The 16,069-nt window shown below is 30.4% G+C and overlaps 1 protein-coding gene and 1 long non-coding RNA gene across 3 annotated transcripts in view; one reads left to right on the forward strand and one right to left on the reverse strand.

The window, feature by feature from the left end:
• The window catches only part of LOC126750593 (WD repeat-containing protein 18), a 119,210-nt gene extending 103,536 nt beyond the window's left edge, over positions 1-15,674 (reverse strand). The window contains exons 1-3 of one of the 2 annotated variants that reach the window (XM_050460242.1): positions 15,492-15,674; positions 15,269-15,427; positions 7,916-8,062 (exon numbers count right to left, since the gene is read on the reverse strand). The gene's annotated coding sequence lies outside the window, so the exon portion shown is untranslated. The remainder of the gene's footprint in view (positions 1-7,915; positions 8,063-15,268; positions 15,428-15,491) is intronic. The other variant, XM_050460240.1, reaches the window with a different exon arrangement.
• Positions 13,319-15,096, forward strand: LOC126750598 (uncharacterized). The gene is made up of 2 exons (XR_007665768.1): positions 13,319-14,664; positions 14,716-15,096. It is a non-coding gene; the product is annotated as an uncharacterized LOC126750598 (long non-coding RNA).
• Positions 15,675-16,069: the final 395 nt, after the last annotated feature.

Below are 16,069 nucleotides of genomic sequence, written 5' to 3' on the forward strand. Positions count from 1 at the left end.
CAACATACGCATCAGAATACGCGATTGGAGCTATATATCTCAAGGACCCATCGGATTTGATTTACCCATTTCATATGCTAGCCGTACATTAAATTCCACTGAATGTAACTACTCTACAATTGAAAAGGAACTTTTGGCAATAGTATGGGCTACAAAATATTTTTATCCCTACCTTTTTGGCCGAAAATTTACAAATTATAACGGATCATAGACCACTTCAATGGTTATTTTCGATTAAAGAGCCCAACTCAAAATTAATAAGATGGCGACTTAAACTTCAAGAGTATGAATATATATACTTTTATTTAGAGTAATATTTTAAAAACGACTAAAGATAGCTAATATGTTTACATAATAAAAAATGTTCATGTATTAAATATTCATTAAATGGATAAAAAATATACAGGATGTTCCATTTAAAAAAAGCGAGAAATGGAGCTTTGAAATTCGTAAAATATGATTGCTAACTACGAACACCCTGTATATGACAGAAGGAAACAATTTAAGTCAAAGTAATTCTCCATTCTTCTAGAATCCCAATTAAGTCCAATATTGACATTGAATTAACATTTCTAGTATTAAGATGAAATTAAATGATGTAATGATTTTTAGATTTTTTTTATAAAAAAAATTATTGCAGTCAAACTGCGCATGACAAAGCAGCCATATTTAGCGCGTATACTAGGTAGCCTAAGGCGGTCTTAAAAATAAAATAAAAAGAATGGCATTCCATTTAAAAAAAATGCTGCTTATATCGCCCTACTTTTTTGAAGCACCCTGTATACTTCAAAATATTTTCCAGATATGCGCTATCAGGTCCCAAAATTTTTTTAAGAGGTTAGAAAATTTTAACCTAATTTTTTTAGGCTTTATGGAAGACCGACGCACTGTTGCAGGACCCTGTATATGGACATATATTCAAGTTCAAGTCAAAAGTATTTAACCTTGATAGAAAATTTCTCAAAATTTGCTACTGCCTACCCTGTACATGAAACCTCAATAGAAATCTGTCAGAATTTGATTAAATTCTTTTCTCATCACGGTACACCTTCCAAGATTACTACCGACAATGCTAAATCTTTTAAAACTAATTTAGTACAAGACCTCTGTAAAGCCGACCAAATAGAATTACATTTTATAACCCCATACAACTCAAATTCAAATTCTCCAATAGAAAGATTTCATTCAACTCTTCAAGAAAGCCTTATTGCTCTTAGAAACGATCATCGTAGTAAAACTATTCAAGAATTAATAGACATAGCTATTTTAAAGTATAATAACAGTATTCACTCCTCACATGAATATACCCCATTTCAAATTTTAAAAGGCAATTTAAATTACCAATTAAATTTTGAAAAAAATCTAAATCAAATACAAACTGACTATGTTTATGAACTAGCACAAATATTTAAAGAACTCAATGAAAATATCACATCAAAATTAAACGCAAAAAAGGCAAATATTTTAGCGAAGCTAAATAAAAAACAAGAAAATGACCCCGAAATATCTGAAGCTACTACACAACTTATAAGTACACCGCGAAAACTAGCCTCAAAACTATATACAACCTAACTATAAGAAAACTAAGTTTAGAAATCAGTGACATCTCAAGAATATTAAAAGACTTTCAAAAAGAAATTTCAGGTACAAAATCATGAAGCTAATCATTTTTCTACTTCCGCTAATAGTCAATGCGCAGTATAAGATTGAAGAATTAACGAATCCTTTGCTACCAGTATACCAAGGAATTAGGTATATCGTAACAAATGACCATCTTGTATATTATCGTGTCAATTTAACCAACATAAAACATTGTTTAAACATTACAAAAAGAACCCTTTTACAAACAAATATCTCCCTAGGAAAAACTAACGTTACCCCTTACTTTCCCAATATATAAGCTCTTGATAACAAGTAATCCATTTGAACAAGTAAAATCCATGTAATCTTTTATTGAAGATTATTCTACCCCTCAAAATTGAGCCAGAATAGGATTATTTGCCAGAAGAGGAGATATTTAATTTCATAGGTAAAACTCAAAGGTTTTTATTTGGCACTTTAGACGATAGCGATCAAGAACGAGAAACGAATTGACGAGAGACATAGACACCCAATTAACCAAAATTAAAAATAACCAAGAAGTATTATTGACCCAGATCACCGACTTAAAACAAATGACCCAGTCTATAACCATAACTTCTTATTTTATTTTGCTACTTGACAATTTAGAGAATAACCTTCGTGTGCTACATGAAATCTATACGAACGTGCAAACCGCAAATAATTTCGCTGAGATAAATATAATGCATCACAGCATTTTTAAATATCAAGAGCTTAAAACGATTATCTTGAACATTGACCCTAAAAACCGGATACCTTTTGACAATATAATCAAATATTATGAAATTGCACATGCAGACCTAACAATTAAAGATAATTTAATCATATTCTACGTAGCCATTCCACTAATATCGGAAAAATCAATTAATCATCATTAATAACCCCTATTTGTTAAAATCTTATAATTTCTATAATTTAAGAAAAACCTGCTTTAAAATAGAAGGCATGTTTTTATGTCCTAATAATATGCTCAATCAAAACGAACCTTGCATTGTTCAAACTATTAATCTAACCAATCATTGTCCTATGATACCTATAAAATATAAAGAGACGTCTGCTACACAGTTAAATGATAATTCAATCATAGTAATTCCGAGTTCTGGGAAAAACATCTATTTTGAATGTCTCAGTCAATACAGTATTGAAACTATAAGTAAACCAACCCTACTTATACCCTCAGATTGTAAACTAAAAATAGATGATAAAATTTTTGACTCGCAAAGCCCAGACACAATCAATCTAAGATTAAAACTTCCTTCAATTAATATCGATGAGCACACAAAATATCGAACCTCTAGACTTAAAAGAAATAAATCTTGAAAACATTAAAGAAGATTTGGACACCGCTCAAAAATTGGTAGTTTATCCTTTACAGCAGTTTGATAGTATAAATTCTGGATTATCGATTACTCTGTTAATTATTATTCTTATTATCCTTGTATTAATCATAAGTATATATTTCTATAAAAAAATACAAAACAGATAATGTAAAAGATGGACATAGAGTTGAAACCCCTCGATAATCCCCAATTTTCTAAGACTTACGGAAGGGAGGAATTATATGGCCACTTATGCTTAATATAAGTTTAGTTTACGATAATAATTGTCACACCTTATTCAGCTATAAGTATATATAAGTATATATATATATATATATGTATATACTTATAGCTGAATAAGGATATATATATATATATATATATATATATATATACTTATAGCTGAATAAGGATATATATATATATATATATATATGTGTGAAAGGGGAGCAGTTAGTGCAAAATAGTGCAGTCATAAGTAAGCTTTGCAACATTGTATTCTTGCGTTTTTAAAAAACAATTTATTAAACACGAGTTACGATTTATTAAATAAAATTGTATGAGTAGAGAGAGACTACGTTATTATCTTATTTACGGAACGAGGACGAAATATTATTATATGTCATCATCAGTCATCAATTACAGTGCATCATGACAATGTACAATAATATGATGTATTTATAAATATGTAATGGGATGATGTAAAAGTCTCGGTTGCTATGGGAGATGAGGCTTTTCGTTTGTGATTACTTTTTTATAATTTGTAATAAAAAGTACGCCGTCGTGAAAATGTGAAACCTGTCCTAATTTTTAATCTACAGTGTGATTTTCAAAATCTATGATTTTGGACTCTTTTTTTGTATCTCTATTACTATTTTAAATTTTTAAAAAGTAAAAAACAGTTTTTATTGGGTTTTTTTTCCACATAACACGGAGATATTTTATTATTTATGTATATGTTTTATTGTAGTGTTTTAGAATTTTGAGAAACAAAACTTTGAATTCCCTTTTGAGCAATGTAACACACTCCATGTCAGTTAAGTGAGTCGTATAGAGTAAGAGAGTAGTATACTATCCAGGACCCACCTATCTAATGTGGAATACTTTCTATCAGAATTATATAAGAGAAAAATAATCTCATTTACAAGGAGAACATCTCTCTTTCCATAAGTTTTTATGGGAAATACACGAACCCCAGCCATATCTGGCAATCTATCACTAAATGCTTGTGTGATATATCATTAAACAAAGAATTAATTAGTATATCTACTATAGTGCTAAAATATATAGTTTTCTATTAAAAAAAACATATGCTTTTATCTCAAAATCCCACATATCTACAATAATATAGATAACATAATCGTGTTATACAAAAAAAACATATCAAGATAAGTTTTACTTTTTTATACATGTTTGTATAATAATGGAGATATAATTAAATATAATAACAGGAAAATTATAAATAAATAAAATCACTCTGTAGGATAAAAACTATGAAAGCTGTGTAATTCCACAATATTGTATATTAGTGCCCACTGAAATAATTGAAAATATTAACAAAACAATTTCACCAACATAATATACCACAAGAAAAAAGTACTAATAAAGTCAACGAAACAAGAAAAATAAAAAAACGCAATACGAATATCCGACCAGACAGTGCCAAAAACTATAAATTATATTGTACGCCTATAGATCACACCTGTTGTGAAATTCTCAAAAAAAGTGAAGTAATGAAATGGTTAAAAGTAAAGTGGTTCCAGTACCGCAAAAACGAGCCTCTAACTATCTATTATAAGTATCGATTAAGCGACAATGACTTTAAGTCACTGAATATTCAACGTAGAAATACATCTGCCATTATAGAAGTACCAAGATTGTACTGCTCCCAACCAAAAATAGAGCAAACTAAACTAAGGGACCTATTAAACCTTTGTCAGGATGGTAGCATTCCATCAACGCATTATATAAAAATTTATTTATTATATTATTATCACGAATTTGATAAAAATTTGACCCCTGTAGATAATGTTCAAGAAAACTGTAGTTCGGACAGTGAATTAGATATCCCAGACTAATATAAAATTATAATTAAAATTGGTGGTGGTTTACCTATTTGTTTTGTAAAATTTCCAAAAATTTTTTGCTATTAAACTCCATTAAAAACTATTATTTTTTAATTTTTGTATTTGCTTGTAAAATGATAATTCACTTTCACTAAGTACTAAGTATAACTTAGGTGAGACTGAAGGTTTAAAAACACAAAGAATGAACGTACTGTACCCAATTAGCATTGTGCTGGGTTGTATAAAGTTAGGGTAAGACAAGTTTGCCTAATAAGGTAATGTTTTATGGATACAATAAACTGATACTTCGTTATTGTTGGAATATGGTTTTGTGGTCTAATAACCACATTTACAGCATTTAGCAGAGTGGCTTGACGCTTTTGGAAATCCCGCACGTGTTGTAAACTTCGCTTCAATATTTAGCGGTCAAAAGGTTTAACACACATTTTAACTCAAATAGTAAATTATTTCATAATTTGTTAAAACCAACTACAAAAAAATATCTTAAACTACCTATGTCCAAAATTTTAATATTCTGACAGTAAAAATAAAAAAGTTATGGATATAAGATATTTTTGTGGAATGAAAACTTTACGCGCTATTTTCTCGAAATTATAATTATGTGGACTAACTTTCTTGACCTCTAAGGCGACGCTTTAACCACTGTAACTCATGTATACAGTGACCGCCTAAAGTTCCGCATAAATTCGATAAAAATTAGGGACATGATTTTTTGAGAAAACGCTCGGACCCGTCGATTTTTATTTTAAGTTGTGCATTATTTCACATACATTTTTGTATATAGGGTGGAACAAGAAAAAAAGATATGACGTCATCGGTAATTTTTTTAAATGGAATGCTATATTTTTTATTGCATTTGTGAAATATAGGCGAAATTCCAAGCAAGTTTCGTATAACACAGCTTATCTCAAAACTCAACTATTTCAGAAATATTGACATTTAACCAACAAGAAAGCAAGTACTTACGTGTATTTACAAATTAAGATAAAATGGAGGATAAAATGTTATAAACTTTGAAAACTCTTATTAATGTATCAAGTATTCAAACTGATCCCCATTTACTTCTTGGCAGAAAGCAAGACGGTTTACAAAGTCATATGTAAAACACTATCAATTATTTCGGGTGATATACGTCTAATTTCATATCTAATTCTATTTTTCAATTATTCTACATTGTTTGGCTTCTAAATATAAACTTTACTTTTCAGATATCCCCATAGAAAATAGTCGCAGGGATTTAGGGCCGGCCACTCTATTGGCCCTCTTCGTCCTATTCACCTTCCTGGGAACACTGTCTGGTCTTGTTCGTCTGGATATAGGGCAGCCAAAGCAGGGATAAGATCTTCTTGAAGAAAATTCAAATAGCGTTGACCTGTTAAGTTTTCTTCGAAAAAGTATGGCCTTATTACTTTATTTTCCACGATACCAGCCCAAACATTAATAGATTTACGGTACTGTGTATGAGCCTCAGTTGACCAGTGTGGATTTGACACTGACCAGTACCGACAATTTTGCCAATTTACGACACCGTTTAAACAAAAAATTGCTTCATTCGAAAACAAAACTCGTAACACAAACTGACTATTATTATTGCAGATGTTCATCATTTCCTCGCAAAATTGGTTTCTTCGATCAGGATCTCTTTTTCTATGAGTCTAATTTTATAAGGGTGGTATTCATTTGCTTTTAAGATGCGTCTTACTGACGTTCCGGCTATATTATTATCAACTGAAATGTGTGAAGTTGCATTGTTTGGATTTTCTTCGACGGAGAGCAAAACGTTTAATTTTGTTTCTTCATAAATTTTTGGACGACCTGATCTTGGCAAATCCCTAACATGACCTGAAGTTATGAATTTGTGCCCTATTCTACTAACTGTTGACTGAGAAATAAGATGGTTTGGGTATTTGGCATTAAACAATTCACTTATTTCTTTTTGCGTGCGCACTCGATCCCCGTACCCTAGCATCATCAAAATTTCAATTCGTTGGGTTAAATTAGCCATAATTTATTCTGATAAAAACTATAAATTTTCGGACTGACAGTGACATTCGAAAATGGAGATTCTTAACAAGTGCAACCATGGAAATAGAGACAATTGGCAGTGTTTATAACATTATTTTTATCCTTGATTTTACCTTAATTTGTAAATAGACGTACTTATTTGTTTTCTTGTTATTTAAATGTAAATATTTCGGAAACAGTTGAGTTTTGAGATAAGGTGTGTTATACGAAACTTGCTTGAAATTTCGCCTATATTTCATAAATGCAATAAAATAAATCCATTAAAAAAAATGACCGATGACGTCATATCTTTTTTTTTTGTTCCACCCTGTATACAAAAATTTATGTGAAATAATGCGCAACTTAAAATAAAAATCGACGGATCCGAGCGTTTTCTTAAAAAATCATGTCTCTAATTTTTATCGAATTTAGACGGTCACTGTATAAATAAAAGATATTTATTAATATTATTATTAAATGATTAAAAACCTACACCACCAAGTAGTTTTGTAACTTACCTGGTTTTTAGAGGACCCCATATACAGTAGCATAAGGATGTGCAAGATGTTTGTAAGATTTTATACCTTTCAAGGTTATTGGATTTAATGTGCACAAACTTTATGCACAATAGGGAAACATAAAATTGACATTGGCAAATTTATTGCTAATTTTTGAATAACATTTCAATTTTATTTTATTTCATTAAAGGCTGTATAAAGGTGTCACATACAAGCCTGTGACCTCTTGTTCAGCTTTATGTATTTAAATAAATACTTTAATGGGTTACTTACGCCAGAAACCGATAGCCTATACTATAAGTGACAACACTACACTACTACTTTCAAACAACCTAACACAACTTTAGTAGTAAAAAAAAAAACTCACCAACAACACAATGAAGAATGGCTTGGCTTGGCTTGCTGTATTAATGACTTTGCTGGTTGACAATCGCCAGCTCGCTTCGTCCGAGACCCCCAGCCGCCTGGTTCTGGACCATGTAGGGACCTCTGGCTTCTTCCTTAATCTATGTAGCTTAAGACAGACTTTAATTTACACTATAACTATTATATATACCGGGTGACACAGAAAAAAGGATACCCTAAATAACTTTTCAAAATAAAGAAATGAAATTTGGTATATAGAATAGAATAGTTATAAGAGCATCTTTTTACATATTCTATTGTTTTTCATCACTTCCGGTTTAACAGGAAATTACACTAACTTTCTTATTTTAAATGGGACACTTGGTATATTATTGCGTATTTCGATAAAAAATAATATTCTAAAAACAATGATACTGTATGTTGTACTTTTTCTTTTATACTCATAGAAAACATATTTTTTTTAAATTTTAAAATAGGGTGCCATGAATGCATTGAAAGTTTCAATTTCATTTTATGACTTAAATCTTTTACACGCCTATTTAAAATGTCGCAATCATTAATTTTGGAATTTACTTTATTTTTTAAATAGCACATTATTGGGAACAACCACTTTTAAAATGTGGTTTCAATTTCCCAATAATTGGATATGATTATTTTTGAAATCGTTGGATAAATAAGCCATAAGGAGAAAAAAACTAAGTCATGTAAATAAATGCATTTAATTAATAAAAATAGCATAGAAGGCTTTGATTTCTTAAATGGCTGGGTTTTGATGCGTTAAGTATAAAACAAAAAGCTCTTACAACTATTCTACCGATATACCAAATTTCATTTGTTTATCTTGAAAAGTAAAAAAGTTATTAAGTGTTCCCTCTTTTATGTGTCACCCGGTATATTAATTTATAGAGGCAAATTTGTTAGTAGCAAAACATATGGAAGTGGGATACATAAAAGCACTCTAGACAACATGGGAAATATATTGGGAATAAAAAAGGTTGGTAGATAGTTGGGCTTTTATAGTTTTAATTTATTTACGTTGATAAAGTGCATGATTATTTCAATCGTTTCATCATCAGGAACAGACAGAACGTCGGCCATCGAAATAGGAGAATTTTTTTTTAACCAAAGTTTTATATAGATCTACATTTGAGTTTTAATTTATAGGACATTTAAAGAAAATATGATTTAAGTCTCTTTAAGATTATCCTTCACTTTAATTTTGTAGAGATGAGAATTAGTCAGACAACGAGCAGTTCGCTAATTTAGAAAACCATTTTTTGTTAGGAAAGATTAACTGTATTTTAGCATAGCTATGCTTTTTTCGACCAATTACCAAATTCCATGCTTCTTTAAAACTTCTCATAATTCAAGTTTCTTTTAAAAAATTGAAAACATCATGTATGTCTATGAGCACCTTTCTTGGAACGTTTAGACTGGTACCAATTTTAGGCAATGTGTCCGCCTCCATATTGCCCGGGATGTCTGCATGGCCCGGAATACATGCAAGACGAATGTGATGTCCGTTTTTGTTAGTTATATGTATAAGGTGCCGCGTAGTTAGAATCCAGTGTTCTGTTTTGGCCAAAAAAAAGGTTACCACTAAGCTTGGATATAGGACTTTTCGAATCGGAATAAACAATAGCGTTATTTATATTTTTTTTAATTACAGTTTTAACAGCATTGTGTACTGCGACTACTTCTGCTTTGTAAATACTTAGACAGTCAGACAGCCTGGATAAAATTTATTATCTAATTCTGGGATAGCAATTCCATAGCCCACCTTGTTACCTTTTTTGGCATCAGAAAACATGAAAACACATTGATTTCTCAAGGCTTTGGTTTCTGCTACAAATCTTTGTTTTACCATCATATCTCCTTTTTTCCAGATTTACCAAGTTTTATGGTTTTAGGAGGATCATTTAAAGTATTAAAAGGAAATTCATGGCAAGAAAAAACAAAACCTCTATAGAGCAACTTAATGTGAGGCCTAAATTGTTGATATGCAAGTACTAAATATGGGATACATCTGTCATGCCAGAATTCTGGCCTAAGTATGATTTTCATATGTATATTATTTAACAATTGAGTAATAGGATGATTAAAAGTTTAGAGACCTTTTTAAGGGCTAGACCACCGCTTAACCACCACTGTAATGCAGCCCTTGGTGTAGACCTCATGCACCCCAAACAGATGTGTAATCCCTCATAAAACACTACATCCAATTTAATAAGTGCTTTAGCACTACATGGATCCAATTGAGACCTAACAAACGCGAAAAATACTGTTTATAAAGCGTTGGATCAGCTCCCCATTAAATTCTGCATAAAGCCCTGAGAACATTGAGGGATTTTTATTCATTGTGGATTCTATGTGTATATCTCATTTTAAATTTTCCTGTAGGCTAATGCCTAGGTATTTAGATTGCCTTTTAAAGGGAATGGTTGTATTGTTCATTACAATGGGTGGGGGGTATCTCTCCTCCTACCTCTGGTGAACCAAATTGCCTCACATTTATCAATTGAAATAACTAGATTATTAACTTTAAGAAATTCATTTATTTTTTTTAATGAAAAGTTAATTCTGTTCACCATAGTAACAACAGAGCTTCCTTTGATAAAGAGTGCAAGATCATCCACATATCCTATTAGAATAACATTTCCCAGATCCAACTAAAAAATATCAGAAATGTACATATTAAACAGCATTGTACTCAAAGGTGAACCCTGTGGGGATCCTTGTGTAGCCAAGATTGGACCCAAAAAAGATCCCTCTTTACTCCTACTGTATAACAGCCTATTTTTTAATAAGTTAAAGATGGTATTGCAAAATTGTTTGGATGTCTCTAAATCTAGTAGTTTATTATATAATCTGTAAATATCCACATTATCATATGCTGATTTAATGCCTAGAAAAACTGTAATAACAGACTGAAATGATTGAAAAGCCTCAAAAATAAACGAAGTTAAAAAGGCAATGTTGTCATAAATACCTCTGCCTTTTCAAAATCCTAGTTGATTATTTGAAAATCTAAGTGTATTTTCCATTTGCCAATCTAATCGATTTTTAATCATATTCTCCAAAATTTTAGCACCACCTGATGACAAAACAATAGGCCTAAAATTTCTGATAATGACGGATCTATATTAGGCTTTAACAAACCCACTATATTGAATTTTTTCCAAGCAAAAGGAATTTTTCTCTTCCCCCATCAAGATTTTATTATATATGTTTAGCAGAATTATTTTAGCTTTAGTTGGTAAGTATTTGAACATAAAATATGATATATCATCCATACCTGGAGAAGATTTTTTTTTAAATTTAATGCATTGTTTAGTTCATTCATACTAACAAGGGAAATTTTCATTTTCATTTAGGGGTAAGATCACAAAATTTGGAACAATATTAATGACAGAAGATAAGAAGTATTTATAATTAATAATTTTAGATCTTTACATATTGTCTGATTAAATCTATTATGTTTTGAATTCTTATTGAACTTTTTAATTTTTTTGCCATACATAGTTTATGTTTGAATTTCAATTTAGGGATTCACAAAATTTTATAATTTTTTTTTTTAATCTTAATTTTTTCCTAGTATTTGCTATATTTTTTTTTGCTAAAATGAAAGTGAAGATGAAGTTTTTGATTGTGGGATGTTCATTGAATTTTTTAAATCTAGTTTCCTATCTTTTATCCGTAATGAGCATTCACTGTCAGGGATTTCCTTTTTTTATCATTTTTCCACACTGCTTTAAAGGTATAACCTGCTCAGCGACAAAGCTTATAGTATTTAAAAATTCATCATAGCTTAAATTATGAGAATCAGATATATTAATCAAAATCTTATCATAGTAAGCTCCCCAGTCACCTTTTTTAAAATTTTTTATTTCATATAAACTGATGAAATTGTTATCCAATTTATTGCTATATATGTGTTTAAAGGAAAGACATGTAGGAAAATAGTCACTCTTGAATTGTAAACCACCAAGTCTTTACAGTCAGGACTCCACTCACAATTGACAGATCTACAGCACTAGAAACATTACCCAATTGCAGTAAAGTTGGAGAGCCATCATTCATAATAATTAAATCATTATTAAAAATTAAGTCATTAATTAATTTACCAGCCTTATTGGGAGTTGAACTATCCCATAATGGGTGATGTGCATTTATATCACCCATAATAATTAAATTTTTTGGATTGAGTGATATAAGTTCATTTGCTTTCACATGTCAATGCTCAAATTATTACCAGAGTTACAATAAATATTAATATATTGTATATCATCTATTTCTATATTTATGTATTGAATATTTTCAGATGAAAACATCTTTAAAATTATAAATACTATATTTATTTTGTTACATGTCATCCATCACACCCCCATAACCATCATTTCGATCCTTTCTAACTAAATTGTATCCATTCAAGTTAAAAAATGTATCTGGCTTTAACAACTTTAACTGGCAAGTTTCATTAATAAATATAAGATTTAATTAGTATTAAAATTCATCTGATTGTGAGTCAGGATCATTGATCGATCGATTGATGTCATAATTGAAACTGTCATTAAATAAAATGTCTTAATTGGTGTTTTTATTTCTTTCAGATGTATTTTGAAATGCACTTATAATGCATTTCATTGATCTCATTGGTATGTAGGGAACTTTTTAGAGTATTAAATCTTTGCATGGCACTATTGCTAGGCAATTGTGAACTACTCTGGGCTTTATTTTGCTGCAAATATTGGAAGAAATTTTGTGAATTATCAAGTGAATTATTGTCATTTTGGGGTCTTGAAATAGGATAAAGTAGATTTTCATTATGAGCTTTTTGGTCATAGCCTTTGTGAATAATTCTTCTTTTCTTAGCATTTTCAGATAATGCTTGTTGATAAGATCTTTTAATGGTGTGACTTTTAAACTGCTGTACACATCTTTAAGAAGGTTGAATAGAATTTTCTTTAAATTCAGATTGATTTGAGAATTTATGGTTTTTTTAAGTTAGGAAAGTCATTATGTTAGTAAAAAAATTTATCCTGAGGAATATAAGATTTCTTTACCATTGCACTTGCATCAAAAAAGGTAAAATTTTCAAGGGCCATAAGCTCTTTAATTATTTTTTTTGACGAGTATATTCTGAAAAATTTTTTGTCTGTGGATTTATGGTCATTTTTACAAAATAAACATCAAGTCAAACAAGATGTATGTTCTGCTTCATCTTGATCCTTTAATTCTGAACAATTAATACAATGTTCTTTACCTTTACAATTGTTTTTAATATGTCCAAAGAGGAGGCTTCAGCTGCCTTGTGTAACTGGATAAATATATAAAGATACTGGCTTTTCCAGTTTATAGAAATGGATATATTTATGTAGATCAATACCCTCAAATGTAAAAAGAACTGTGCCTGTCGGTTCATAAGAGATAGAATTATTTTTGATAACCTTACGATTAAGCCTTTTGGCATCTAAAATTTTAATATTGTCTGTTCTACAACATTCCAACAATTCTTTATCTTTAATTTCAAGATCTATTTGTCTAACTAATCCCTTGCTAAGGAAACATAAAAAAAATTCTAAATTTAAAGATCAAAAAGTATGGATATTGACCAAATAAGTTATAATCTTGTTCTTTTTAGGATTGAGCTTATTGCTCCATTTCTGACAAAGGTGTTTAATTTATCTCTACACAAAGGAGAATGTCCACAAATATCAAAAACTTTCATTATCAAGTCCCTACCAAAGCCAAATAGAATTGAAAATCTTTCAAAGCTAAGACCAATTTTTCTTTTACCCATCTTTGCAAAATGTTTGAATTAATAGTGTTGGATATGTTGCTTGAATTTGTAAATATGCATAAAATTATACCCCCAGGACAGTCTGGTTTTCGGAAAAATCATGGAACAGCTACAGCCCTGGCAAAAGTAACTGCCAAGATATCAACCAATATAGACTCCTCTTGTGTTTCTTGCCTGAGAGATTTCAGTAAGGCCTTTGACCTGAGAAAATGAAATCATGAGATGCTGTTGGCTAAAATGAGCTTCTTCGATGTTTCAGTGAGTGTTTGCAAATGGTTCCAAAGTTATCTTCAACTGAGGACACAGATTGTGGAGCTGGATGGAGCAAGATCTAAATCTGCTGTCACTGGTTATGGAGTGCCCTAGGGTAGTATCCTCGGTGCTTTATTATTTAGCATCTAACCTAGCTGCTATCCGGATTTTCTCCTCATAATGCATGTCAATGTATGCAGCAAATTAATGAGGACTTACACTCAATATTTAAATGGTCAAGACTAACAAGAGCGTATACTTACTCATAGGTTCTAACACATTAAAAAATAATTTCTTCAATCTAAATTCACTACTTTGCATATCAATAACAGTGTCGTTCCTTGTTCACCATCAGCAAAAATTCTTGGTGTCATTTTTGATCAGGTCCTAATTTTTCAGGTACATGTCAATAAAAAATTATCATGCATGTACACTTTACTTAAAAGTTTGTATCAATTTAAATATTATTTGCCCAAAAATATCAAATTAATGCTTGTGGAGGCTCGTTTGGTCACAGCTAGATTACTGCAATGTTGTTTTTTACAATTACCTCACTCTTGAAATGAAGAACAAAATTCAGTTAGCTCAAAATGCCTCTATGAGATTTGTTTTCAACATACAAAAATTTGATCACATAACACCAACATATGTTGACAATAAAATACTAAAATATGAAAGGAGAGCAGGTTTACATTTTGGTCAGTTTGTTTATAGAATTTACAAGTCAAGGTACCCTAAATATCTTTCAGATTATTTCACAGCAAGACAAAATTTACATAGTCACCGCCTAAGAAACATATAAGGCTTCAAATATCAGTGCATAGAACTGAAGGTTTTAAAAACTCATTTGCCTACCAGGGTATATTTTTGTTAAACTCTGAAGTATACAACTTAATAAGATCATGCTCACTTCCCACTTTCGAGAAGAATTACAAGGCTTTTCTGTTAGATTCACATATACCTTTATTGTAATGTTAAGTAATTTTAAGAAATGAGCTTAGTATAAAGTAGTATTGTATTGAAACAGCCCACTAATACTGTAGTTTTTAGGTAGCATAGAAGAACACATTATGTGAATGTTACCTTTTATGTAATATTTTGTTGTTGCATAATAAATGTTTATTTATTTATGTATTATTTAATAAATTCATCAGATATTCTATTAAGACCTTTATTCTTTATTTACTTTTATTACATCAGTAAGATTTAATCTAAAGATTAAATTTACTAAATTTACCAATGGACCTCTATGCGAATTAGCATAAAAAACTGGTTGTTTGTCAAGTTTTTGTAAATTGTTACCTTTGTTAGCAGAATGTTCTATGTCTTTATCACAATTATTTATATCAATGGATGAGCATGTTGAATGGGGAGGCCGCCCCCCGTATCACACTGTATCACTCATGTCTCTTCAAAAAGCAAAGGAATGCTAGAAGCATGCACAGAAGCCAGAAAAAAAGGCTAAAATAAAGTCAAGAAAGCCAAATTTCAAGCAAAAAGCAACAAGAATTCAAGCTCAACTTACCTAGTTATCTCAATTAACAAAGATTTTTAGCAGGAAGCAGTTAAAACAGCCTCTAGAAAAATTCGATGCGTTTAACGACAAAGTCAAACATGAAACTGAAAAAAGCAGTGAAGAATATTTCTGTTTTAATTTTTATTCTCAGGTTATGGTCGTCTTCGACCTTCGCCACCGAACATAAAGTAAAGATTATTAGTAATTAGATAGGAAACTCCCTAAGAGCGAATATATCACTAAAATGTCGATAAATGTTGCGCCCTCTGAACTTCGAGGAGTAATACTAACAGGAAACAGAAAATAAATTTGTGAGATCATAATGGTGGGAAAAAATATTTGATTATAACGCCAAAATTGAATTTTGCCCTATTACACCGTGCACTTAAAATTAATGGTTCTTTCGGAAATTATAATAGGCAGATTGAAAAAGTGTCAAATTGGGACTTTTTTTTCTCCATATTAAACAAAGTTCTCCTTTTATCACTTTTTCTATCTGCGTTCTGAAAGACCCATGAATTTCCTACTAGATACATATCTGGGTATATACGTCTGGGTTTCAGAAATTAAACAAAAAATACTCACCA

The sequence above is a fragment of the Anthonomus grandis genome, chromosome 2 (genome assembly GCF_022605725.1).
Source record: "Anthonomus grandis grandis chromosome 2, icAntGran1.3, whole genome shotgun sequence".
Lineage (NCBI taxonomy): Eukaryota > Metazoa > Arthropoda > Insecta > Coleoptera > Curculionidae > Anthonomus > Anthonomus grandis.